Here is a 26,460-nt window from a genome sequence, read left to right as displayed (position 1 = left end):
GGTTCAACTTCAGCAACTGTGCATTGCATTGCCATGTAATATGATGCAATGCTATCTTTCTAGCTCTCCCTTTTTACTTCCTTTTGGATAAACAGACATATTAGGCAAGCATTTTGGAGCTTTCACCTAAATAACTACAGGTGGTGAGATAAGCTGCACAATATAATTGACCTTTCAGTATATTGTTGCACACACACCATCTATTTAGCAAATGCCCTTGTTATCAACAGCAGCCTTTTAAACTCACCTGAGCTAACAGGTATGTGCGCTGGTTACTCTGCTGCGCTTAAAATTTCTTTTTTGGTTTGCTACAATGCCTTTTCTGAAACGTTGTCTCCTTCTGCTGGAACACTGACTTCTTTCATTTAATGCCTGCAGACTATAAAAGAGAACCCAACCCAAAAAGTTTGGTTGATTAGTCTGTGGCATTCTGTTAAACTGTTGCTTATGGCGGTCTCTGTGAGCTTCTCAGCGACATTCAGCCAGCCAGGTATCCTGCCTGCAGTAGATGGAATGTGGCAATGGAACGCTGGCTGCGCGTGTCATAATAGGCTCTGAGCCTTTATATACCTGTGCACAGCAGCAGCCACCTTCAGTCTGCTGCTGGACAGCCAGCAGCAGCAGCAGCAGGAGAGGTATGTAATCAGGAGCCCTCCTGCTAAGGGTAGACAGCTGCTCGTTCCACCCCACCCCCCGCCTTAATTGGTTCTCCTCCCTTCCAACGGTGTTGAGGCGGGTGGGAACAGCAGGGGGTGAAGGTGCTGTGTTTAAAGAGGTGGAGTTATGCAGATCTAAAACGCGTGGATTGCAGCAGCAGCAAGCCGAAAAGTGCAGGCATGTAAGGGATCTAGAGGTTGACAACATGTCTTCTTAACGGGAGTCCAGGAGCTCATCTCCACAAATGGACTTTTCAGGATCCTTGGGTGGCTCCGTAGTTTGAAACCAATTCTGGTTATCGCTTCTCGGCCTTTTGGCTAAGATCAAGTGCAGTGATCTAGCGGCTGCTGCCTTGGTCTTGGCTGAGAGGTGCTCGGGGTACCCGGCTCCTTGGCCTGGGGGGATCGCTCTGTTTTTCAGCAGGGCTTCACCTCCCTGCTGCTATTAGGGAGTCGGATTAGTCCCCGGGCAACGGGAGGCGATCATCTACCTGGCACTTCGGTGTTGAAGGTTTCTATTGAGAAGAGGAGAACCTGTTTGTGAAGAAGATGTCTGCAGCATCACATGAAGGAGAGGAAGATCATGTGCCTGAATTCGCTAAGGTGCAGAATTCTATTCGTTTGGTTGTTCAGGAGAACTTTCGAGATCAAAAGGATTTTAGGTATGTGATGAGTCAAGTTCTTGTGGATCTTTTTGGTTTGAAGACAGAAGAAGTGTTGGCGATAATGGACTACCCCAGGAGGGGTGTTTATGATATAGTTTTTGTTGACAAAGTTTTTTTTGAAGGATATCTAAGGAAAATGACTGCAAGCCAGGATAAAAGAATGGAGGGGATAAGTGTAATGCCACACTTCCCCGTTAGAGATAAATGGATCATTGTTAAAATGTACTCTCCATTGGTGGACGAAGAGGATGTTCTTACATTTTTGGAGTTTTTTTGTTTGACAGTAACACCAAAAGGGAAGATTTATAATGAATTTGGTTTTTGGACTTCGAAGTGGAAATTTTTGGTCCGTTTCAAAGAAGATGAGCAGGGGACTGTGTTGCTTCCCCCAGCTAGGTTTAAGTTGGGTAATATAAATGGTGATATTTTTTTCAGAGGTATACCCACTTTTTCTCGAGTTTGTCGTCAATACGGGCATGGAAAGGAAAATTGTTCGGGTGGTGTATGTGGTTTTTGCAAAAAAGGTGATCATGAGTCAAAGGATTGTAAAGATCGGAGGAAGTGCAACTTGTGTCAGGAAGATACGCATGTTTTTAAGAATTGCCGAAAGAGGAAAAGAAATAAAGAGAAGGAGGTAGTGGTTAAAAAGGTTTTGGTAGAGAGAAAGGAGGAAAGTGTAGAAAAGGTGTTGGTGGTAAAGGGAAAAGAAAGCAAACCTGTAGGAGTGCAGAGGGAGATGGAGAAAACAAGAGTAGATTGGGGGGATAGGGTAGAGAGTGAAATGGGAGGTGTAAGTCAGGGAACTGGCCGTGGTAAGGTTAAAAAGCAAGAAAAGAGAAAGGAACAGGAAGTGGAGGTGGCAATGGAAGAAAATATAGTTGTTTTTCAACAACCTATGTTTATAAAGAATGCAGAATATTTTAACCGGTTGTACCGTAAGTTGTATGATGAGAAACGTTTGGACTATCTTATAGAGAATGTTAGGAAAGAACTAATAAGAGATAAAAATGTTTTTTGTGTGAAATATAGAATACCAGATGGTGTATCGAAACAAGTTTTTTCAGCATCAAGGTTTGAAGATTTGTCCCTTAAGGTTCTGAGTTGGGTTGGGGTTCATGCTTTTGATAATGGTTACAAGTATTTTACTTGATGTTATTACTGTTGTTAATACAGTTATAATTTAATTTTTATTTTTTTGGTATCCATTCAGGTTCTGAAACATTTCTTTCTTTGTAAGTATTGTTGTATTTTTGTAATTTTTTTTTCTGACATTAAAAGTACCAAAACCTGATGATGATTTAAGTTGGAGTCCACGTCTTGTCTCCCTTTGGGGAGAAGAGGACTGTGGAGTGGACTTTAATTTTAACCTGAATAGGTTCTAAAAAAAAAAAAAAAAAAAAAAAATCTGTTCTTATCAGTTTAATATCTGATACGTCCCCTATCTGGGGACCATATATTAAATGGATTTTTAGAACAGGGAGATGGAAAAAGAGCTTGCTCTGTCCACTCCACGCATTGACCTGGTATTGCAGTATCTCCAGGACCGGTGCACCCCTTCTTTAATGCAGTTTCTAAAATCAGAAAGAATTGAATTCAATGTTTTTTGTTCATTTTGCTTGTTTGTCGGATTTTGGGATGGACTCTTTGGCTTTGCTTTTCTTCTCCTCATTGGATTTTTCATGTTCAAAGTTGCAGAAGCCAGATTACAAGCTCATTTTGGTTCAACTTCAGCAACTGTGCATTGCATTGCCATGTAATGTGATGCAATGCTATCTTTCTAGCTCTCCCTTTTTACTTCCTTTTGGATAAACAGACATATTAGGCAAGCATTTTGGAGCTTTCACCTAAATAACTACAGGTGGTGAGATAAGCTGCACAATATAATTGACCTTTCAGTATATTGTTGCACACACACCATCTATTTAGCAAATGCCCTTGTTATCAACAGCAGCCTTTTAAACTCACCTGAGCTAACAGGTATGTGCGCTGGTTACTCTGCTGCGCTTAAAATTTCTTTTTTGGTTTGCTACAATGCCTTTTCTGAAACGTTGTCTCCTTCTGCTGGAACACTGACTTCTTTCATTTAATGCCTGCAGACTATAAAAGAGAACCCAACCCAAAAAGTTTGGTTGATTAGTCTGTGGCATTCTGTTAAACTGTTGCTTATGGCGGTCTCTGTGAGCTTCTCAGCGACATTCAGCCAGCCAGGTATCCTGCCTGCAGTAGATGGAATGTGGCAATGGAACGCTGGCTGCGCGTGTCATAATAGGCTCTGAGCCTTTATATACCTGTGCACAGCAGCAGCCACCTTCAGTCTGCTGCTGGACAGCCAGCAGCAGCAGCAGCAGGAGAGGTATGTAATCAGGAGCCCTCCTGCTAAGGGTAGACAGCTGCTCGTTCCACCTCACCCCCCGCCTTAATTGGTTCTCCTCCCTTCCAACGGTGTTGAGGCGGGTGGGAACAGCAGGGGGTGAAGGTGCTGTGTTTAAAGAGGTGGAGTTATGCAGATCTAAAACGCGTGGATTGCAGCAGCAGCAAGCCGAAAAGTGCAGGCATGTAAGGGATCTAGAGGTTGACAACATGTCTTCTTAACGGGAGTCCAGGAGCTCATCTCCACAAATGGACTTTTCAGGATCCTTGGGTGGCTCCGTAGTTTGAAACCAATTCTGGTTATCGCTTCTCGGCCTTTTGGCTAAGATCAAGTGCAGTGATCTAGCGGCTGCTGCCTTGGTCTTGGCTGAGAGGTGCTCGGGGTACCCGGCTCCTTGGCCTGGGGGGATCGCTCTGTTTTTCAGCAGGGCTTCACCTCCCTGCTGCTATTAGGGAGTCGGATTAGTCCCCGGGCAACGGGAGGCGATCATCTACCTGGCACTTCGGTGTTGAAGGTTTCTATTGAGAAGAGGAGAACCTGTTTGTGAAGAAGATGTCTGCAGCATCACATGAAGGAGAGGAAGATCATGTGCCTGAATTCGCTAAGGTGCAGAATTCTATTCGTTTGGTTGTTCAGGAGAACTTTCGAGATCAAAAGGATTTTAGGTATGTGATGAGTCAAGTTCTTGTGGATCTTTTTGGTTTGAAGACAGAAGAAGTGTTGGCGATAATGGACTACCCCAGGAGGGGTGTTTATGATATAGTTTTTGTTGACAAAGTTTTTTTTGAAGGATATCTAAGGAAAATGACTGCAAGCCAGGATAAAAGAATGGAGGGGATAAGTGTAATGCCACACTTCCCTGTTAGAGATAAATGGATCATTGTTAAAATGTACTCTCCATTGGTGGACGAAGAGGATGTTCTTACATTTTTGGAGTTTTTTTGTTTGTCAGTAACACCAAAAGGGAAGATTTATAATGAATTTGGTTTTTGGACTTCGAAGTGGAAATTTTTGGTCCGTTTCAAAGAAGATGAGCAGGGGACTGTGTTGCTTCCCCCAGCTAGGTTTAAGTTGGGTAATATAAATGGTGATATTTTTTTCAGAGGTATACCCACTTTTTGTCGAGTTTGTCGTCAATACGGGCATGGAAAGGAAAATTGTTCGGGTGGTGTATGTGGTTTTTGCAAAAAAGGTGATCATGAGTCAAAGGATTGTAAAGATCGGAGGAAGTGCAACTTGTGTCAGGAAGATACGCATGTTTTTAAGAATTGCCCAAAGAGGAAAAGAAATAAAGAGAAGGAGGTAGTGGTTAAAAAGGTTTTGGTAGAGAGAAAGGAGGAAAGTGTAGAAAAGGTGTTGGTGGTAAAGGGAAAAGAAAGCAAACCTGTAGGAGTGCAGAGGGAGATGGAGAAAACAAGAGTAGATTGGGGGGATAGGGTAGAGAGTGAAATGGGAGGTGTAAGTCAGGGAACTGGCCGTGGTAAGGTTAAAAAGCAAGAAAAGAGAAAGGAACAGGAAGTGGAGGTGGCAATGGAAGAAAATATAGTTGTTTTTCAACAACCTATGTTTATAAAGAATGCAGAATATTTTAACCGGTTGTACCGTAAGTTGTATGATGAGAAACGTTTGGACTATCTTATAGAGAATGTTAGGAAAGAACTAATAAGAGATAAAAATGTTTTTTGTGTGAAATATAGAATACCAGATGGTGTATCGAAACAAGTTTTTTCAGCATCAAGGTTTGAAGATTTGTCCCTTAAGGTTCTGAGTTGGGTTGGGGTTCATGCTTTTGATAATGGTTACAAGTATTTTACTTGATGTTATTACTGTTGTTAATACAGTTATAATTTAATTTTTATTTTTTTGGTATCCATTCAGGTTCTGAAACATTTCTTTCTTTGTAAGTATTGTTGTATTTTTGTAATTTTTTTTTCTGACATTAAAAGTACCAAAACCTGATGATGATTTAAGTTGGAGTCCACGTCTTGTCTCCCTTTGGGGAGAAGAGGACTGTGGAGTGGACTTTAATTTTAACCTGAATAGGTTCTAAAAAAAAAAAAAAAAAAAAAAAAATCTGTTCTTATCAGTTTAATATCTGATACGTCCCCTATCTGGGGACCATATATTAAATGGATTTTTAGAACAGGGAGATGGAAAAAGAGCTTGCTCTGTCCACTCCACGCATTGACCTGGTATTGCAGTATCTCCAGGACCGGTGCACCCCTTCTTTAATGCAGTTTCTAAAATCAGAAAGAATTGAATTCAATGTTTTTTGTTCATTTTGCTTGTTTGTCGGATTTTGGGATGGACTCTTTGGCTTTGCTTTTCTTCTCCTCATTGGATTTTTCATGTTCAAAGTTGCAGAAGCCAGATTACAAGCTCATTTTGGTTCAACTTCAGCAACTGTGCATTGCATTGCCATGTAATGTGATGCAATGCTATCTTTCTAGCTCTCCCTTTTTACTTCCTTTTGGATAAACAGACATATTAGGCAAGCATTTTGGAGCTTTCACCTAAATAACTACAGGTGGTGAGATAAGCTGCACAATATAATTGACCTTTCAGTATATTGTTGCACACACACCATCTATTTAGCAAATGCCCTTGTTATCAACAGCAGCCTTTTAAACTCACCTGAGCTAACAGGTATGTGCGCTGGTTACTCTGCTGCGCTTAAAATTTCTTTTTTGGTTTGCTACAATGCCTTTTCTGAAACGTTGTCTCCTTCTGCTGGAACACTGACTTCTTTCATTTAATGCCTGCAGACTATAAAAGAGAACCCAACCCAAAAAGTTTGGTTGATTAGTCTGTGGCATTCTGTTAAACTGTTGCTTATGGCGGTCTCTGTGAGCTTCTCAGCGACATTCAGCCAGCCAGGTATCCTGCCTGCAGTAGATGGAATGTGGCAATGGAACGCTGGCTGCGCGTGTCATAATAGGCTCTGAGCCTTTATATACCTGTGCACAGCAGCAGCCACCTTCAGTCTGCTGCTGGACAGCCAGCAGCAGCAGCAGCAGGAGAGGTATGTAATCAGGAGCCCTCCTGCTAAGGGTAGACAGCTGCTCGTTCCACCCCACCCCCCGCCTTAATTGGTTCTCCTCCCTTCCAACGGTGTTGAGGCGGGTGGGAACAGCAGGGGGTGAAGGTGCTGTGTTTAAAGAGGTGGAGTTATGCAGATCTAAAACGTGTGGATTGCAGCAGCAGCAAGCCGAAAAGTGCAGGCATGTAAGGGATCTAGAGGTTGACAACATGTCTTCTTAACGGGAGTCCAGGAGCTCATCTCCACAAATGGACTTTTCAGGATCCTTGGGTGGCTCCGTAGTTTGAAACCAATTCTGGTTATCGCTTCTCGGCCTTTTGGCTAAGATCAAGTGTAGTATCTGTTCTTATCAGTTTAATATCTGATACGTCCCCTATCTGGGGACCATATATTAAATGGATTTTTAGAACAGGGAGATGGAAAAAGAGCTTGCTCTGTCAACTCCACGCATTGACCTGGTATTGCAGTATCTCCAGGACCGGTGCACCCCTTCTTTAATGCAGTTTCTAAAATCAGAAAGAATTGAATTCAATGTTTTTTGTTCATTTTGCTTGTTTGTCGGATTTTGGGATGGACTCTTTGGCTTTGCTTTTCTTCTCCTCATTGGATTTTTCATGTTCAAAGTTGCAGAAGCCAGATTACAAGCTCATTTTGGTTCAACTTCAGCAACTGTGCATTGCATTGCCATGTAATGTGATGCAATGCTATCTTTCTAGCTCTCCCTTTTTACTTCCTTTTGGATAAACAGACATATTAGGCAAGCATTTTGGAGCTTTCACCTAAATAACTACAGGTGGTGAGATAAGCTGCACAATATAATTGACCTTTCAGTATATTGTTGCACACACACCATCTATTTAGCAAATGCCCTTGTTATCAACAGAAGCCTTTTAAACTCACCTGAGCTAACAGGTATGTGCGCTGGTTACTCTGCTGCGCTTAAAATTTCTTTTTTGGTTTGCTACAATGCCTTTTCTGAAACGTTGTCTCCTTCTGCTGGAACACTGACTTCTTTCATTTAATGCCTGCAGACTATAAAAGAGAACCCAACCCAAAAAGTTTGGTTGATTAGTCTGTGGCATTCTGTTAAACTGTTGCTTATGGCGGTCTCTGTGAGCTTCTCAGCGACATTCAGCCAGCCAGGTATCCTGCCTGCAGTAGATGGAATGTGGCAATGGAACGCTGGCTGCGCGTGTCATAATAGGCTCTGAGCCTTTATATACCTGTGCACAGCAGCAGCCACCTTCAGTCTGCTGCTGGACAGCCAGCAGCAGCAGCAGCAGGAGAGGTATGTAATCAGGAGCCCTCCTGCTAAGGGTAGACAGCTGCTCGTTCCACCCCACCCCCCGCCTTAATTGGTTCTCCTCCCTTCCAACGGTGTTGAGGCGGGTGGGAACAGCAGGGGGTGAAGGTGCTGTGTTTAAAGAGGTGGAGTTATGCAGATCTAAAACGCGTGGATTGCAGCAGCAGCAAGCCGAAAAGTGCAGGCATGTAAGGGATCTAGAGGTTGACAACATGTCTTCTTAACGGGAGTCCAGGAGCTCATCTCCACAAATGGACTTTTCAGGATCCTTGGGTGGCTCCGTAGTTTGAAACCAATTCTGGTTATCGCTTCTCGGCCTTTTGGCTGCGATCTGTAGTGGGTTGCGTCATTTGGCCAAGGTGATCTAGGTGGATCTTTGCACTCGGCCTTCTGGATCTTGGTCCAGCTGCTGCTATTGGGTGTGGAGCAAAGTCTAGATTTGCCTTTTCTTCCTGGAGGACGGTTCTTTTTCGTGGTGTGGAGGTCGGTAGGACGAAGAGGATTGAAATCCGGGTGGAGCTGCGATCTGCTGTGTCGTTTTTTTTCCTGATCATCTGTGGAAAAAGAAGGAGGAAAAGAATATGGAATCGAAGAGGCCATTTGGAGGTAGGAGGGAAAATCGGGAGAACAATTCCAATGACTATTTTTCAGAGGATTATCCTTTGAAGGATACACTCCGTTTGTTGGTGGCTCCTGGTTATCGGCAGGAAAAGGATTCCGAGTTTATCTTCAGAGAGATTTGTAAATTTCTGAAGATTGAAAAGGAGGAACTTTTTTGTTTTCAATCCTTTTTTTCGAGAGGGATATATGATTTAACTTTAATGGGGAACTCTCAGTGTGAAAGAGCCTATACTCTCTATGAAGTTAATAGGGAGAACGAGCTTTTTGTTGGAGTGAGAGTGATTCCCTCCTTTCAGTTCTCCATGAAACTGCTAACAATACATTTGTTCAGTCCATTTGTTACTGATAGTGAAGTAATAAACTATCTAAGTGCATATTGTGAGAAAGTTATCCCAAGAAAACGTGGGGAAACTAGGTTCGGAGTGTGGAATGGAAAAAGGGTTTTTCTGGTAGCCTTCAAGAAGGACCCAGAAGAAGAAGGTGGGGTACTTAGACCACCACCAAATGTCTATGTTAATCGTAGCCGTGGATATCTGTTTTTTTCGGGTATGCCTAATTACTGTTATGGGTGCCGTAAATATGGACATTTGGATATTGTGTGCAAAAAGTGTTGTAGGTGTCCCGGTTCAGCTCATCAGGAGGATGCATGTCCAAATAAGAAGAAAGGAGGCGAGGAGGAGATGGATACTTCATCAGAACATCGGCAGAATGAAGCCGAGGATGGTGAGGAAGCAAGTGAAAAGAGAACTGATGAGCAGGAAATGGAGGAGGTGAGAAAAGTAAAGAAGAAGAAAACACCGGAAGAAGAGAAGAGAAAGAAAGAAGAGAGAGGGAGGAGGTCGGAGGAGGATGAGAAAAGAAAGATGGAAGAAAGGAAGAAGGAGAAGGAGTTAGAAGAAGATAAGAACAGAGAAGAGCAGAAGAAAGAAGGTCGGGAGAAGGAAGAGCAGAAGAAAGAAGAAAAGAAGAAAGAAGAAAAGAAGAATGAAGAACGGAGGATTGAAGAATTGAAGTCTGTGCTGGTGGGTGTGGGACAATTAATGCAGAAAGTCCCTCCACCAAGCAAAGAGAGTAATATAAAAGAACAAGGGGGTGAAGTAAAAAAGGGAGGCGCAGGGGGAAAGGTGGTGGTAGTGAAAAGTCAAAGCCTGCCTGTAATAGGGCCTTCCCCTAGGGAGTTTTTATCTCAGAGTATACCCTGTGGTCAGGAAAGGATGGATTCATCAAAAATTTTGAAAAGAAGTGTAGATGATAAAGAGCGTGGTGTAGGGCCATGTGTAGTAAAAGTATTTGCTTGTGAAAAGGATTTTGACATTTCCAGTACATCAGAGTCGGAAGGGCTGAGTATCGATGAAAGTGCTTTACAATCCGATGAGGGCGGGGGAGATAGCCCGGTGCCAGTCACTAAAAGATGATCAGGGCGGCTTCCCTGAATGTTCAGGGTTTCAATGACTTATATAAAAGAACTGTGATTTATGACTATTTTAATAATGAAAATTTTGATTTTGTATTTCTTCAAGAATGTAATTTGTCAAAGAAGTTAAATTATGATTTTTTACGGGGTATATGGAAGGGTAATTTATGTTTTTCAGGCGGGAATGAATTCAGAAGTGATGGGGTTGGTTTTATATGTTCCAGGGAATGGGAGATTACCAACTACGAAGAAATATACCCTGGTAGGATTCTAAGAGTGGATGTAGAAAGGAATGGGAAGAAATATAGATGTTTTAATATTTATGCCAATACAGAAAAAGTTTTAAGGTTACATTTGTTTGAAATTTTGCAGCTTTTTATCCCAGGTGTAGTTCCAGTAATTTTAGGGGGAGATTTTAATTGTCAACTAAATAATGTAAAAGATGGTTCGGTTTCTTGTCTCAAGGGTATTTTATCTTCTTTTAACCTAAAAGATGCTTGGTGGTTGGACGGGCAGAAGAAGGAGTATGAAATTACTTGGGAAGGAAGAGGTTGTTCCTCGAGAATAGATTATTTGTTTATATCCAAGGATTTTACTTGTTCTAATTTTAAAACGCATAAAGCACCTTTTTCTGATCATAGAATAATTGAATGTACACTGATGGTAGAGGCGGATGAGGGAAAAAGGCCGTCTCATTGGAAACTGAATGTATCATTGTTACAGCATAAGGAGGTAAGGGAGGATTTTAAATTTTTCTTTGAGAAACTGAAATTAGAAAAGAAATGTTTTGACTCTACTTTTAAATGGTGGGACTACATGAAAAAGGAAGTTAAATTATTCTTTATGGAAGTAGGCAAGAGGAAAGCTGCGGATAAGCGACAGTCATACAATAACCTTAATGCAAATCTACAGTGTCTGTATCAGTTTAGGAATAATGGAGTTAATGTGGAGGAGGAAATTATGGTGACGAAGGAAAAAATTCAAAAATGTCTGAGAGAAAAAGGAAAAGAAATTATCTTTAATTCTCGTGTGAAGGTGTTGGAGGAAGACGAGAAATGTACTAAATTCTTTTTTAAAAAAATCTGTGAGAAAAAGGCCTTTATGGGGGTTTTAGAGGGGGAAAGGAGTTTGGAGGGGAAAAAGATGAAAGTGAAAGAATTTTATGATAACCTGTTTTCAGCAAAAAATACAGATAGGTCTTTGAAGGAGCATTTTTTAGGAGGGTTGGATAAGTGTTTTACTAAGGAAAATAAATTATTATTATCAGAGGGTATTTCAAAAGAAGAAGTTTTTAATACAGTTAATACATTGCAAAACGGTAAGACACCAGGGTCGGATGGGTTACCCATTGAGTTTTATAAAATATTATGGGATATTGTGGGGAATGAATTTTATGAAATGTTTTTAAAAGTTGAGTCTTTATGTCGTGTCCCGGAGTCATGGTTGGAGGGGGTAATTGTTTTATTATACAAAAGAGGTGATAGAGAATTGCTAAAAAACTGGAGACCGATTACTCTTTTAAATACAGATTATAAAGTTTATGCGAAGCTGTTGGCAAATAGATTAAAGAAAGTGGTGAGTTCGGTGATAGATATAGACCAAACGTGTGCAGTTCCAACGCGGAAGATCAGTGACTCGTTGATTTTAATTAGAGACATAATATGGGATGTTTCCGATAGAAGACAGAAGATGGCGTTAATTACTCTGGATTTTGAAAAGGCTTATGATAGAGTCGCCCATGATTTTTTATTCGATGTTTTAAGGAGAATGGGTTGCCCGGATGATTTTAGTAAACGTATTAAATCCTTGTATCAAGCATGTTTTAGTAAAGTATCTGTAAATGGGTTTTTATCTGGAAGTGTAAAGATTAATTGTGGGGTGAAACAGGGATGCCCCTTATCCCCTATTCTTTTTATCTGTGCGATTGAGCCTCTTTTAACTGCTTTTAGGAAAGACAAAGTGATTAATGGTTTTTTTATTCCTGGGAGTTGGGGAGAGCAGGTTAAAGTGGTGGCTTTTATGGATGATGTGACTGTTTTTGTAAAAGATTTAAGAAGTATGAATAGGGTTTTAAGAACGGTTGAATGGTTTGGGGCGGCATCAGGTTTTAAGATCAATTTGGAGAAATCTGGTGTTTTAACGATGGGCGGTTTTATCTTAGAATCCGATTGTAAATTATTGAGAGTCTTTGAAGCAAAGATTTTAGGCATCTATTTTTCGGAAGAGTGTGGAAATGTAAAAAATTGGGAATCACTGTTGGAGAGGGTTAGGAAAAAGGTGTCTTTTTGGAATCTGAGAGAGCTAACGTTGGAAGGGAAGATTTTAATTATCAAGCAGGTTTTACTCCCAATGATTTTATATGTTGCAACCATTTTTATTCCACCTGTCAATGCGATGAAAAAAATTATTAAAGTATGTTTTAATTTTTTATGGAGATCAAAAATGGAAAGGGTTAAGCGCGAAGAATTGTATAAGCCAAAAAAGAAAGGTGGTAAAGGTTATCCTGATATCAAAGCCTTTTTATATGCAAAGTATATGGCAAACTGCATAAATATTTTATTAGGGTCAGAATCGAAGCTTAAAGCCTTTTCTATTTATAATTTGGGTTTCTATATAAGAAAATATAAGTGGGTGGACATGAGATTGAATAGACCTTATAGATTTTTACCCCCAAGTAACTATGTTGTGCTGGAAAAGATTTTGAGAGATTATGATCTAAAAGGTTTTGATCTTAAGGTACTGAGGTGTCATAAAAAGATATTACAAGTCTTGGAAGGAAGGTTAAACACTAGTCCAGTGGAGCACTTTATGCCAAAGATAGTGGACAGGATTTGGCTGAATGTAAACTATGTGTTCTTATCAAATGAACATAAAGATTTGTTATGGTGTATAATAAAGGATTGCTTACCGACACGAGAATTTCAGCATAGACGTGGTCTTGTTCGTTTTGAAAAATGTCCAAGACAGAGATGTGGAGGTAGTGAGACTCCTATGCACGTATTCTGGAATTGCGAGTTTGCACAAAAAGTCTGGAGGAAAATGTGCAATCTGATTAAAGCTGTGAGTAATGTTAATTTTTTAGATTTTAACAGGGTGTTCTATGGGATGGGTGTAAAGGAAGAAGATTTTAAGGTGGTGTGGGTGATAATAACATGTGTAAAGATGGCAATTTGGAAGGTGAGAAACATTTTGATTTTTAAACATAATGAAGTGTCTGTTGAACAGTGTATTAAGTTGTGTCTAAGTTATTTATTTATGTATTTTTGGAAGGACAAAATGGTTTTGGGCATAAGAAAAGCAGATGTATTGTGGAAGCAAAATGAATGGAATATACTTACTGTGTAGCCTTTGTTGTCATTGAAAATCTTTTTCTGGAAAAATACAAATATTAATTACAGGAAAAAAAAAAAAAAGTTAAAAAGAAAGTTAAGAAAAAGGAAAGAAGGAAATATATATGTATATATATATATATAAAAAAAAAAAAAAAAAAAAAAAAAACACACGATGATGGATTTGAGTCTTGGTTTTTGCTTTTAAAGATGTAAGACTTTGTAATCTGAGTGTAAAAAAAAAAAAAGAAAAAAAAAAAAAAAATCTGTTCTTATCAGTTTAATATCTGATACGTCCCCTATCTGGGGACCATATATTAAATGGATTTTTAGAACAGGGAGATGGAAAAAGAGCTTGCTCTGTCCACTCCACGCATTGACCTGGTATTGCAGTATCTCCAGGACCGGTGCACCCCTTCTTTAATGCAGTTTCTAAAATCAGAAAGAATTGAATTCAATGTTTTTTGTTCATTTTGCTTGTTTGTCGGATTTTGGGATGGACTCTTTGGCTTTGCTTTTCTTCTCCTCATTGGATTTTTCATGTTCAAAGTTGCAGAAGCCAGATTACAAGCTCATTTTGGTTCAACTTCAGCAACTGTGCATTGCATTGCCATGTAATGTGATGCAATGCTATCTTTCTAGCTCTCCCTTTTTACTTCCTTTTGGATAAACAGACATATTAGGCAAGCATTTTGGAGCTTTCACCTAAATAACTACAGGTGGTGAGATAAGCTGCACAATATAATTGACCTTTCAGTATATTGTTGCACACACACCATCTATTTAGCAAATGCCCTTGTTATCAACAGCAGCCTTTTAAACTCACCTGAGCTAACAGGTATGTGCGCTGGTTACTCTGCTGCGCTTAAAATTTCTTTTTTGATTTGCTACAATGCCTTTTCTGAAACGTTGTCTCCTTCTGCTGGAACACTGACTTCTTTCATTTAATGCCTGCAGACTATAAAAGAGAACCCAACCCAAAAAGTTTGGTTGATTAGTCTGTGGCATTCTGTTAAACTGTTGCTTATGGCGGTCTCTGTGAGCTTCTCAGCGACATTCAGCCAGCCAGGTATCCTGCCTGCAGTAGATGGAATGTGGCAATGGAACGCTGGCTGCGCGTGTCATAATAGGCTCTGAGCCTTTATATACCTGTGCACAGCAGCAGCCACCTTCAGTCTGCTGCTGGACAGCCAGCAGCAGCAGCAGCAGGAGAGGTATGTAATCAGGAGCCCTCCTGCTAAGGGTAGACAGCTGCTCGTTCCACCCCACCCCCCGCCTTAATTGGTTCTCCTCCCTTCCAACGGTGTTGAGGCGGGTGGGAACAGCAGGGGGTGAAGGTGCTGTGTTTAAAGAGGTGGAGTTATGCAGATCTAAAACGCGTGGATTGCAGCAGCAGCAAGCCGAAAAGTGCAGGCATGTAAGGGATCTAGAGGTTGACAACATGTCTTCTTAACGGGAGTCCAGGAGCTCATCTCCACAAATGGACTTTTCAGGATCCTTGGGTGGCTCCGTAGTTTGAAACCAATTCTGGTTATCGCTTCTCGGCCTTTTGGCTAAGATCAAGTGTAGTATCTGTTCTTATCAGTTTAATATCTGATACGTCCCCTATCTGGGGACCATATATTAAATGGATTTTTAGAACAGGGAGATGGAAAAAGAGCTTGCTCTGTCCACTCCACGCATTGACCTGGTATTGCAGTATCTCCAGGACCGGTGCACCCCTTCTTTAATGCAGTTTCTAAAATCAGAAAGAATTGAATTCAATGTTTTTTGTTCATTTTGCTTGTTTGTCGGATTTTGGGATGGACTCTTTGGCTTTGCTTTTCTTCTCCTCATTGGATTTTTCATGTTCAAAGTTGCAGAAGCCAGATTACAAGCTCATTTTGGTTCAACTTCAGCAACTGTGCATTGCATTGCCATGTAATGTGATGCAATGCTATCTTTCTAGCTCTCCCTTTTTACTTCCTTTTGGATAAACAGACATATTAGGCAAGCATTTTGGAGCTTTCACCTAAATAACTACAGGTGGTGAGATAAGCTGCACAATATAATTGACCTTTCAGTATATTGTTGCACACACACCATCTATTTAGCAAATGCCCTTGTTATCAACAGCAGCCTTTTAAACTCACCTGAGCTAACAGGTATGTGCGCTGGTTACTCTGCTGCGCTTAAAATTTCTTTTTTGGTTTGCTACAATGCCTTTTCTGAAACGTTGTCTCCTTCTGCTGGAACACTGACTTCTTTCATTTAATGCCTGCAGACTATAAAAGAGAACCCAACCCAAAAAGTTTGGTTGATTAGTCTGTGGCATTCTGTTAAACTGTTGCTTATGGCGGTCTCTGTGAGCTTCTCAGCGACATTCAGCCAGCCAGGTATCCTGCCTGCAGTAGATGGAATGTGGCAATGGAACGCTGGCTGCGCGTGTCATAATAGGCTCTGAGCCTTTATATACCTGTGCACAGCAGCAGCCACCTTCAGTCTGCTGCTGGACAGCCAGCAGCAGCAGCAGCAGGAGAGGTATGTAATCAGGAGCCCTCCTGCTAAGGGTAGACAGCTGCTCGTTCCACCCCACCCCCCGCCTTAATTGGTTCTCCTCCCTTCCAACGGTGTTGAGGCGGGTGGGAACAGCAGGGGGTGAAGGTGCTGTGTTTAAAGAGGTGGAGTTATGCAGATCTAAAACGCGTGGATTGCAGCAGCAGCAAGCCGAAAAGTGCAGGCATGTAAGGGATCTAGAGGTTGACAACATGTCTTCTTAACGGGAGTCCAGGAGCTCATCTCCACAAATGGACTTTTCAGGATCCTTGGGTGGCTCCGTAGTTTGAAACCAATTCTGGTTATCGCTTCTCGGCCTTTTGGCTAAGATCAAGTGTAGTATCTTTTGAAAAGGCGGTTTTGGATGTTGGCCGCCCTAGTAGATTGATACATTATGCACACTGGGGTTTAGGCGCTTGTTAGTACGCCAGGTGGCTAATATAGTCATCTGGTGGAAAGCATGGCCCCCCAGGATCGACGCCATTGGGCCGGGGAAGATCGAAAGCCCGAAGTGTGAAGTGCCCCAGGAGTGGTGACCCTGGGGTGCCTTAACTCACTGGGATTGGGAACCCCACTTGAGTTTATGGCACATTTGCACAAGCACTTCAAATTTTCTTTCTTCGCACACACCCTTATTCCGGGCCTTCTGGCCTTAGGATGGGGAATTTTTCAATTCCCGGTCGAAGGTCCGGGCAGTATTATACTGTGAAACCTTCACTATTTATTTAATTTCTTTGTCACTGTGTGTCCACTTATTCACGTGTGTCACGTCCTACTAGGATTTTGTCGGGATGCGGTTCCCTTACGGGTTCCTCTCTTGGCAGGTCTAGGGGGGGAGTGTGTGGCCATCAGGTTCCGCTCCCCCCTGAACCCCCCTGGCTCTCCTCTTTCGGGAGGAGAGCGTTGTTGGCTCCCCTCTTCCGGGAGGGTAGCACAGTCTTTGGCTCCCAGTGCCTTGCTCGGGTGAGAACTCGGGCAGGTGCTGGGGGTAAGATTGGGTCGCCTCTGGCTTCGGCTGGAGGTGGCTTTTTGTCCCTGTTCCTCGCTGTGGCCTTTTGGCTCGGAGGGACGGGGAATGGTTTGGGGGACCCTTCTCCTTTTGGAGAGGGTTTCAAGAAGACCAGCATCCTAGTGCACTTTTTTTGTGGCACTTGTCACTTTTTTAAGCGCACTCGGATTTTGTACACGAATTCGGGCTAAAAAAAAAAAAAAGAAAAAAAAAAAAAAAAAAAATCTGTTCTTATCAGTTTAATATCTGATACGTCCCCTATCTGGGGACCATATATTAAATGGATTTTTAGAACAGGGAGATGGAAAAAGAGCTTGCTCTGTCCACTCCACGCATTGACCTGGTATTGCAGTATCTCCAGGACCGGTGCACCCCTTCTTTAATGCAGTTTCTAAAATCAGAAAGAATTGAATTCAATGTTTTTTGTTCATTTTGCTTGTTTGTCGGATTTTGGGATGGACTCTTTGGCTTTGCTTTTCTTCTCCTCATTGGATTTTTCATGTTCAAAGTTGCAGAAGCCAGATTACAAGCTCATTTTGGTTCAACTTCAGCAACTGTGCATTGCATTGCCATGTAATGTGATGCAATGCTATCTTTCTAGCTCTCCCTTTTTACTTCCTTTTGGATAAACAGACATATTAGGCAAGCATTTTGGAGCTTTCACCTAAATAACTACAGGTGGTGAGATAAGCTGCACAATATAATTGACCTTTCAGTATATTGTTGCACACACACCATCTATTTAGCAAATGCCCTTGTTATCAACAGCAGCCTTTTAAACTCACCTGAGCTAACAGGTATGTGCGCTGGTTACTCTGCTGCGCTTAAAATTTCTTTTTTGGTTTGCTACAATGCCTTTTCTGAAACGTTGTCTCCTTCTGCTGGAACACTGACTTCTTTCATTTAATGCCTGCAGACTATAAAAGAGAACCCAACCCAAAAAGTTTGGTTGATTAGTCTGTGGCATTCTGTTAAACTGTTGCTTATGGCGGTCTCTGTGAGCTTCTCAGCGACATTCAGCCAGCCAGGTATCCTGCCTGCAGTAGATGGAATGTGGCAATGGAACGCTGGCTGCGCGTGTCATAATAGGCTCTGAGCCTTTATATACCTGTGCACAGCAGCAGCCACCTTCAGTCTGCTGCTGGACAGCCAGCAGCAGCAGCAGCAGGAGAGGTATGTAATCAGGAGCCCTCCTGCTAAGGGTAGACAGCTGCTCGTTCCACCACACCCCCCGCCTTAATTGGTTCTCCTCCCTTCCAACGGTGTTGAGGCGGGTGGGAACAGCAGGGGGTGAAGGTGCTGTGTTTAAAGAGGTGGAGTTATGCAGATCTAAAACGCGTGGATTGCAGCAGCAGCAACCCGAAAAGTGCAGGCATGTAAGGGATCTAGAGGTTGACAACATGTCTTCTTAACGGGAGTCCAGGAGCTCATCTCCACAAATGGACTTTTCAGGATCCTTGGGTGGCTCCGTAGTTTGAAACCAATTCTGGTTATCGCTTCTCGGCCTTTTGGCTAAGATCAAGTGTAGTATCTGTTCTTATCAGTTTAATATCTGATACGTCCCCTATCTGGGGACCATATATTAAATGGATTTTTAGAACAGGGAGATGGAAAAAGAGCTTGCTCTGTCCACTCCACGCATTGACCTGGTATTGCAGTATCTCCAGGACCGGTGCACCCCTTCTTTAATGCAGTTTCTAAAATCAGAAAGAATTGAATTCAATGTTTTTTGTTCATTTTGCTTGTTTGTCGGATTTTGGGATGGACTCTTTGGCTTTGCTTTTCTTCTCCTCATTGGATTTTTCATGTTCAAAGTTGCAGAAGCCAGATTACAAGCTCATTTTGGTTCAACTTCAGCAACTGTGCATTGCATTGCCATGTAATGTGATGCAATGCTATCTTTCTAGCTCTCCCTTTTTACTTCCTTTTGGATAAACAGACATATTAGGCAAGCATTTTGGAGCTTTCACCTAAATAACTACAGGTGGTGAGATAAGCTGCACAATATAATTGACCTTTCAGTATATTGTTGCACACACACCATCTATTTAGCAAATGCCCTTGTTATCAACAGCAGCCTTTTAAACTCACCTGAGCTAACAGGTATGTGCGCTGGTTACTCTGCTGCGCTTAAAATTTCTTTTTTGGTTTGCTACAATGCCTTTTCTGAAACGTTGTCTCCTTCTGCTGGAACACTGACTTCTTTCATTTAATGCCTGCAGACTATAAAAGAGAACCCAACCCAAAAAGTTTGGTTGATTAGTCTGTGGCATTCTGTTAAACTGTTGCTTATGGCGGTCTCTGTGAGCTTCTCAGCGACATTCAGCCAGCCAGGTATCCTGCCTGCAGTAGATGGAATGTGGCAATGGAACGCTGGCTGCGCGTGTCATAATAGGCTCTGAGCCTTTATATACCTGTGCACAGCAGCAGCCACCTTCAGTCTGCTGCTGGACAGCCAGCAGCAGCAGCAGCAGGAGAGGTATGTAATCAGGAGCCCTCCTGCTAAGGGTAGACAGCTGCTCGTTCCACCCCACCCCCCGCCTTAATTGGTTCTCCTCCCTTCCAACGGTGTTGAGGCGGGTGGGAACAGCAGGGGGTGAAGGTGCTGTGTTTAAAGAGGTGGAGTTATGCAGATCTAAAACGCGTGGATTGCAGCAGCAGCAAGCCGAAAAGTGCAGGCATGTAAGGGATCTAGAGGTTGACAACATGTCTTCTTAACGGGAGTCCAGGAGCTCATCTCCACAAATGGACTTTTCAGGATCCTTGGGTGGCTCCGTAGTTTGAAACCAATTCTGGTTATCGCTTCTCGGCCTTTTGGCTAAGATCAAGTGTAGTATCTTTTGAAAAGGCGGTTTTGGATGTTGGCCGCCCTAGTAGATTGATACATTATGCACACTGGGGTTTAGGCGCTTGTTAGTACGCCAGGTGGCTAATATAGTCATCTGGTGGAAAGCATGGCCCCCCAGGATCGACGCCATTGGGCCGGGGAAGATCGAAAGCCCGAAGTGTGAAGTGCCCCAGGAGTGGTGACCCTGGGGTGCCTTAACTCACTGGGATTGGGAACCCCACTTGAGTTTATGGCACATTTGCACAAGCACTTCAAATTTTCTTTCTTCGCACACACCCTTATTCCGGGCCTTCTGGCCTTAGGATGGGGAATTTTTCAATTCCCGGTCGAAGGTCCGGGCAGTATTATACTGTGAAACCTTCACTATTTATTTAATTTCTTTGTCACTGTGTGTCCACTTATTCACGTGTGTCACGTCCTACTAGGATTTTGTCGGGATGCGGTTCCCTTACGGGTTCCTCTCTTGGCAGGTCTAGGGGGGGAGTGTGTGGCCATCAGGTTCCGCTCCCCCCTGAACCCCCCTGGCTCTCCTCTTTCGGGAGGAGAGCGTTGTTGGCTCCCCTCTTCCGGGAGGGGAGCACAGTCTTTGGCTCCCAGTGCCTTGCTCGGGTGAGAACTTGGGCAGGTGCTGGGGGTAAGATTGGGTCGCCTCTGGCTTCGGCTGGAGGTGGCTTTTTGTCCCTGTTCCTCGCTGTGGCCTTTTGGCTCGGAGGGACGGGGAATGGTTTGGGGGACCCTTCTCCTTTTGGAGAGGGTTTCAAGAAGACCAGCATCCTAGTGCACTTTTTTTGTGGCACTTGTCACTTTTTTAAGCGCACTCGGGTTTTGTACACGAATTCGGGCTAAAAAAAAAAAAAAGAAAAAAAAAAAAAAAAAAAATCTGTTCTTATCAGTTTAATATCTGATACGTCCCCTATCTGGGGACCATATATTAAATGGATTTTTAGAACAGGGAGATGGAAAAAGAGCTTGCTCTGTCCACTCCACGCATTGACCTGGTATTGCAGTATCTCCAGGACCGGTGCACCCCTTCTTTAATGCAGTTTCTAAAATCAGAAAGAATTGAATTCAATGTTTTTTGTTCATTTTGCTTGTTTGTCGGATTTTGGGATGGACTCTTTGGCTTTGCTTTTCTTCTCCTCATTGGATTTTTCATGTTCAAAGTTGCAGAAGCCAGATTACAAGCTCATTTTGGTTCAACTTCAGCAACTGTGCATTGCATTGCCATGTAATGTGATGCAATGCTATCTTTCTAGCTCTCCCTTTTTACTTCCTTTTGGATAAACAGACATATTAGGCAAGCATTTTGGAGCTTTCACCTAAATAACTACAGGTGGTGAGATAAGCTGCACAATATAATTGACCTTTCAGTATATTGTTGCACACACACCATCTATTTAGCAAATGCCCTTGTTATCAACAGCAGCCTTTTAAACTCACCTGAGCTAACAGGTATGTGCGCTGGTTACTCTGCTGCGCTTAAAATTTCTTTTTTGGTTTGCTACAATGCCTTTTCTGAAACGTTGTCTCCTTCTGCTGGAACACTGACTTCTTTCATTTAATGCCTGCAGACTATAAAAGAGAACCCAACCCAAAAAGTTTGGTTGATTAGTCTGTGGCATTCTGTTAAACTGTTGCTTATGGCGGTCTCTGTGAGCTTCTCAGCGACATTCAGCCAGCCAGGTATCCTGCCTGCAGTAGATGGAATGTGGCAATGGAACGCTGGCTGCGCGTGTCATAATAGGCTCTGAGCCTTTATATACCTGTGCACAGCAGCAGCCACCTTCAGTCTGCTGCTGGACAGCCAGCAGCAGCAGCAGCAGGAGAGGTATGTAATCAGGAGCCCTCCTGCTAAGGGTAGACAGCTGCTCGTTCCACCCCACCCCCCGCCTTAATTGGTTCTCCTCCCTTCCAACGGTGTTGAGGCGGGTGGGAACAGCAGGGGGTGAAGGTGCTGTGTTTAAAGAGGTGGAGTTATGCAGATCTAAAACGCGTGGATTGCAGCAGCAGCAAGCCGAAAAGTGCAGGCATGTAAGGGATCTAGAGGTTGACAACATGTCTTCTTAACGGGAGTCCAGGAGCTCATCTCCACAAATGGACTTTTCAGGATCCTTGGGTGGCTCCGTAGTTTGAAACCAATTCTGGTTATCGCTTCTCGGCCTTTTGGCTAAGATCAAGTGTAGTATCTGTTCTTATCAGTTTAATATCTGATACGTCCCCTATCTGGGGACCATATATTAAATGGATTTTTAGAACAGGGAGATGGAAAAAGAGCTTGCTCTGTCCACTCCACGCATTGACCTGGTATTGCAGTATCTCCAGGACCGGTGCACCCCTTCTTTAATGCAGTTTCTAAAATCAGAAAGAATTGAATTCAATGTTTTTTGTTCATTTTGCTTGTTTGTCGGATTTTGGGATGGACTCTTTGGCTTTGCTTTTCTTCTCCTCATTGGATTTTTCATGTTCAAAGTTGCAGAAGCCAGATTACAAGCTCATTTTGGTTCAACTTCAGCAACTGTGCATTGCATTGCCATGTAATGTGATGCAATGCTATCTTTCTAGCTCTCCCTTTTTACTTCCTTTTGGATAAACAGACATATTAGGCAAGCATTTTGGAGCTTTCACCTAAATAACTACAGGTGGTGAGATAAGCTGCACAATATAATTGACCTTTCAGTATATTGTTGCACACACACCATCTATTTAGCAAATGCCCTTGTTATCAACAGCAGCCTTTTAAACTCACCTGAGCTAACAGGTATGTGCGCTGGTTACTCTGCTGCGCTTAAAATTTCTTTTTTGGTTTGCTACAATGCCTTTTCTGAAACGTTGTCTCCTTCTGCTGGAACACTGACTTCTTTCATTTAATGCCTGCAGACTATAAAAGAGAACCCAACCCAAAAAGTTTGGTTGATTAGTCTGTGGCATTCTGTTAAACTGTTGCTTATGGCGGTCTCTGTGAGCTTCTCAGCGACATTCAGCCAGCCAGGTATCCTGCCTGCAGTAGATGGAATGTGGCAATGGAACGCTGGCTGCGCGTGTCATAATAGGCTCTGAGCCTTTATATACCTGTGCACAGCAGCAGCCACCTTCAGTCTGCTGCTGGACAGCCAGCAGCAGCAGCAGCAGGAGAGGTATGTAATCAGGAGCCCTCCTGCTAAGGGTAGACAGCTGCTCGTTCCACCCCACCCCCCGCCTTAATTGGTTCTCCTCCCTTCCAACGGTGTTGAGGCGGGTGGGAACAGCAGGGGGTGAAGGTGCTGTGTTTAAAGAGGTGGAGTTATGCAGATCTAAAACGCGTGGATTGCAGCAGCAGCAAGCCGAAAAGTGCAGGCATGTAAGGGATCTAGAGGTTGACAACATGTCTTCTTAACGGGAGTCCAGGAGCTCATCTCCACAAATGGACTTTTCAGGATCCTTGGGTGGCTCCGTAGTTTGAAACCAATTCTGGTTATCGCTTCTCGGCCTTTTGGCTAAGATCAAGTGTAGTATCTGTTCTTATCAGTTTAATATCTGATACGTCCCCTATCTGGGGACCATATATTAAATGGATTTTTAGAACAGGGAGATGGAAAAAGAGCTTGCTCTGTCCACTCCACGCATTGACCTGGTATTGCAGTATCTCCAGGACCGGTGCACCCCTTCTTTAATGCAGTTTCTAAAATCAGAAAGAATTGAATTCAATGTTTTTTGTTCATTTTGCTTGTTTGTCGGATTTTGGGATGGACTCTTTGGCTTTGCTTTTCTTCTCCTCATTGGATTTTTCATGTTCAAAGTTGCAGAAGCCAGATTACAAGCTCATTTTGGTTCAACTTCAGCAACTGTGCATTGCATTGCCATGTAATGTGATGCAATGCTATCTTTCTAGCTCTCCCTTTTTACTTCCTTTTGGATAAACAGACATATTAGGCAAGCATTTTGGGGCTTTCACCTAAATAACTACAGGTGGTGAGATAAGCTGCACAATATAATTGACCTTTCAGTATATTGTTGCACACACACCATCTATTTAGCAAATGCCCTTGTTATCAACAGCAGCCTTTTAAACTCACCTGAGCTAACAGGTATGTGCGCTGGTTACTCTGCTGCGCTTAAAATTTCTTTTTTGGTTTGCTACAATGCCTTTTCTGAAACGTTGTCTCCTTCTGCTGGAACACTGACTTCTTTCATTTAATGCCTGCAGACTATAAAAGAGAACCCAACCCAAAAAATTTGGTTGATTAGTCTGTGGCATTCTGTTAAACTGTTGCTTATGGCGGTCTCTGTGAGCTTCTCAGCGACATTCAGCCAGCCAGGTATCCTGCCTGCAGTAGATGGAATGTGGCAATGGAACGCTGGCTGCGCGTGTCATAATAGGCTCTGAGCCTTTATATACCTGTGCACAGCAGCAGCCACCTTCAGTCTGCTGCTGGACAGCCAGCAGCAGCAGCAGCAGGAGAGGTATGTAATCAGGAGCCCTCCTGCTAAGGGTAGACAGCTGCTCGTTCCACCCCACCCCCCGCCTTAATTGGTTCTCCTCCCTTCCAACGGTGTTGAGGCGGGTGGGAACAGCAGGGGGTGAAGGTGCTGTGTTTAAAGAGGTGGAGTTATGCAGATCTAAAACGCGTGGATTGCAGCAGCAGCAAGCCGAAAAGTGCAGGCATGTAAGGGATCTAGAGGTTGACAACATGTCTTCTTAACGGGAGTCCAGGAGCTCATCTCCACAAATGGACTTTTCAGGATCCTTGGGTGGCTCCGTAGTTTGAAACCAATTCTGGTTATCGCTTCTCGGCCTTTTGGCTAAGATCAAGTGTAGTATCTGTTCTTATCAGTTTAATATCTGATACGTCCCCTATCTGGGGACCATATATTAAATGGATTTTTAGAACAGGGAGATGGAAAAAGAGCTTGCTCTGTCCACTCCACGCATTGACCTGGTATTGCAGTATCTCCAGGACCGGTGCACCCCTTCTTTAATGCAGTTTCTAAAATCAGAAAGAATTGAATTCAATGTTTTTTGTTCATTTTGCTTGTTTGTCGGATTTTGGGATGGACTCTTTGGCTTTGCTTTTCTTCTCCTCATTGGATTTTTCATGTTCAAAGTTGCAGAAGCCAGATTACAAGCTCATTTTGGTTCAACTTCAGCAACTGTGCATTGCATTGCCATGTAATGTGATGCAATGCTATCTTTCTAGCTCTCCCTTTTTACTTCCTTTTGGATAAACAGACATATTAGGCAAGCATTTTGGAGCTTTCACCTAAATAACTACAGGTGGTGAGATAAGCTGCACAATATAATTGACCTTTCAGTATATTGTTGCACACACACCATCTATTTAGCAAATGCCCTTGTTATCAACAGCAGCCTTTTAAACTCACCTGAGCTAACAGGTATGTGCGCTGGTTACTCTGCTGCGCTTAAAATTTCTTTTTTGGTTTGCTACAATGCCTTTTCTGAAACGTTGTCTCCTTCTGCTGGAACACTGACTTCTTTCATTTAATGCCTGCAGACTATAAAAGAGAACCCAACCCAAAAAGTTTGGTTGATTAGTCTGTGGCATTCTGTTAAACTGTTGCTTATGGCGGTCTCTGTGAGCTTCTCAGCGACATTCAGCCAGCCAGGTATCCTGCCTGCAGTAGATGGAATGTGGCAATGGAACGCTGGCTGCGCGTGTCATAATAGGCTCTGAGCCTTTTTATACCTGTGCACAGCAGCAGCCACCTTCAGTCTGCTGCTGGACAGCCAGCAGCAGCAGCAGCAGGAGAGGTATGTAATCAGGAGCCCTCCTGCTAAGGGTAGACAGCTGCTCGTTCCACCCCACCCCCCGCCTTAATTGGTTCTCCTCCCTTCCAACGGTGTTGAGGCGGGTGGGAACAGCAGGGGGTGAAGGTTCTGTGTTTAAAGAGGTGGAGTTATGCAGATCTAAAACGCGTGGATTGCAGCAGCAGCAAGCCGAAAAGTGCAGGCATGTAAGGGATCTAGAGGTTGACAACATGTCTTCTTAACGGGAGTCCAGGAGCTCATCTCCACAAATGGACTTTTCAGGATCCTTGGGTGGCTCCGTAGTTTGAAACCAATTCTGGTTATCGCTTCTCGGCCTTTTGGCTAAGATCAAGTGTAGTATCTTTACGAAAAGGCGGTTTTGGATGTTGGCCGCCCTAGTAGATTGATACATTATGCACACTGGGGTTTAGGCGCTTGTTAGTACGCCAGGTGGCTAATATAGTCATCTGGTGGAAAGCATGGCCCCCCAGGATCGATGCCATTGGGCCGGGGAAGATCGAAAGCCCGAAGTGTGAAGTGCCCCAGGAGTGGTGACCCTGGGGTGCCTTAACTCACTGGGATTGGGAACCCCACTTGAGTTTATGGCACATTTGCACTAGCACTTCAATATTTCTTTCTTCACACACACCCTTATTCCGGGTCTTCTGGCCTTAGGATGGGGAATTTTTCAATTCCCGGTCGAAGGTCCGGGCAGTATTATACTGTGAAACCTTCACTATTTATTTAATTTTTTTTTGTCACTGTGTGTCCACTTTTTCACGTGTGTCCACGTCCTTACTAGGATTTTGTCGGGATGCGGTTCCCTTACGGGTTCCTCTCTTGGCAGGTCTAGGGGGGGAGTGTGTGGCCATCAGGTTCCGCTCCCCCCTGAACCCCACTGGCTCTCCTCTTTCGGGAGGAGAGCG

At 43.1% G+C, this 26,460-nt stretch overlaps 8 non-coding genes and 6 pseudogenes across 8 annotated transcripts; all 14 read left to right on the top strand.

Moving 5' to 3' along the window:
* The first annotated feature begins 2,692 nt into the window (after nt 1-2,692).
* On the top strand, nt 2,693-2,878 carry LOC141227212 (U2 spliceosomal RNA). Its single transcript, XR_012294304.1, has one exon. It is a non-coding gene; the product is annotated as a U2 spliceosomal RNA (small nuclear RNA).
* Nucleotides 2,879-5,731: 2,853 nt separating this feature from the next.
* LOC141227214 (U2 spliceosomal RNA) lies at nt 5,732-5,918 on the top strand. The gene has a single exon (XR_012294306.1). It is a non-coding gene; the product is annotated as a U2 spliceosomal RNA (small nuclear RNA).
* Nucleotides 5,919-7,033: 1,115 nt separating this feature from the next.
* On the top strand, nt 7,034-7,224 carry LOC141226853 (U2 spliceosomal RNA). The gene has a single exon (XR_012293972.1). It is a non-coding gene; the product is annotated as a U2 spliceosomal RNA (small nuclear RNA).
* Nucleotides 7,225-13,596: 6,372 nt separating this feature from the next.
* On the top strand, nt 13,597-13,817 carry LOC141227199 (U2 spliceosomal RNA; annotated as a pseudogene).
* A 1,115-nt stretch (nt 13,818-14,932) lies between these two features.
* LOC141227627 (U2 spliceosomal RNA) lies at nt 14,933-15,123 on the top strand. The gene has a single exon (XR_012294614.1). It is a non-coding gene; the product is annotated as a U2 spliceosomal RNA (small nuclear RNA).
* A 1,115-nt stretch (nt 15,124-16,238) lies between these two features.
* On the top strand, nt 16,239-16,330 carry LOC141227322 (U2 spliceosomal RNA; annotated as a pseudogene).
* Nucleotides 16,331-17,105: 775 nt separating this feature from the next.
* LOC141227257 (U2 spliceosomal RNA) lies at nt 17,106-17,320 on the top strand (annotated as a pseudogene).
* A 1,115-nt stretch (nt 17,321-18,435) lies between these two features.
* Nucleotides 18,436-18,626, top strand: LOC141227626 (U2 spliceosomal RNA). The gene has a single exon (XR_012294613.1). It is a non-coding gene; the product is annotated as a U2 spliceosomal RNA (small nuclear RNA).
* A 1,115-nt stretch (nt 18,627-19,741) lies between these two features.
* Nucleotides 19,742-19,833, top strand: LOC141227321 (U2 spliceosomal RNA; annotated as a pseudogene).
* Nucleotides 19,834-20,593: 760 nt separating this feature from the next.
* On the top strand, nt 20,594-20,823 carry LOC141227251 (U2 spliceosomal RNA; annotated as a pseudogene).
* Nucleotides 20,824-21,938: 1,115 nt separating this feature from the next.
* LOC141227625 (U2 spliceosomal RNA) lies at nt 21,939-22,129 on the top strand. The gene has a single exon (XR_012294612.1). It is a non-coding gene; the product is annotated as a U2 spliceosomal RNA (small nuclear RNA).
* A 1,115-nt stretch (nt 22,130-23,244) lies between these two features.
* LOC141227624 (U2 spliceosomal RNA) lies at nt 23,245-23,435 on the top strand. The gene has a single exon (XR_012294611.1). It is a non-coding gene; the product is annotated as a U2 spliceosomal RNA (small nuclear RNA).
* A 1,115-nt stretch (nt 23,436-24,550) lies between these two features.
* Nucleotides 24,551-24,741, top strand: LOC141227621 (U2 spliceosomal RNA). Its single transcript, XR_012294610.1, has one exon. It is a non-coding gene; the product is annotated as a U2 spliceosomal RNA (small nuclear RNA).
* Nucleotides 24,742-25,856: 1,115 nt separating this feature from the next.
* Nucleotides 25,857-25,949, top strand: LOC141227353 (U2 spliceosomal RNA; annotated as a pseudogene).
* The last annotated feature ends 511 nt before the right edge of the window (nt 25,950-26,460 follow it).

Source organism: Phyllobates terribilis, unplaced genomic scaffold, assembly GCF_046119375.1.
Source record: "Phyllobates terribilis strain yellow unplaced genomic scaffold, ASM4611937v1 Scaffold_416__1_contigs__length_1633014, whole genome shotgun sequence".
NCBI lineage: Eukaryota > Metazoa > Chordata > Amphibia > Anura > Dendrobatidae > Phyllobates > Phyllobates terribilis.
Note: the sequence above shows the minus strand (reverse complement) of the source record. Positions and strands in the feature narration are given on the sequence as shown.